The sequence below is a fragment of the Tupaia chinensis genome, unplaced genomic scaffold (genome assembly GCF_000334495.1).
Source record: "Tupaia chinensis unplaced genomic scaffold, TupChi_1.0 Scaffold000009_1, whole genome shotgun sequence".
Taxonomy (NCBI): domain Eukaryota; kingdom Metazoa; phylum Chordata; class Mammalia; order Scandentia; family Tupaiidae; genus Tupaia; species Tupaia belangeri.
Genome location: NW_006159439.1, coordinates 2309632 through 2309930, shown reverse-complemented (window position 1 = coordinate 2309930; position 299 = coordinate 2309632).

Here is a 299-nt window from a genome sequence, read left to right as displayed (position 1 = left end):
TCAGGCCTCCTCGTAGAATTCTAGCTAATTTTAGAGGGGAAAACTGTGGCAGTTAAAAGGGCATCACAACCAGTGAGTTGAGATACTGTAACCCTTGTGGTAATTAGGTTTTCTCAGTAAAATTATCCAAGTTTTGATGAAGTAAAAAATAGGATGTGTCGGGAACCAGCAGTTAGCTATGTCGCTGGACTCCCACGTAGTTGACTGCGGTTCGCGTCCCGGACCGGTGGCTTAAAATTCACGCCGGGCGCGTGTGCATGTGTGCCCAAGATCCCGAGAGGAGAATGGAGAAGGGATTG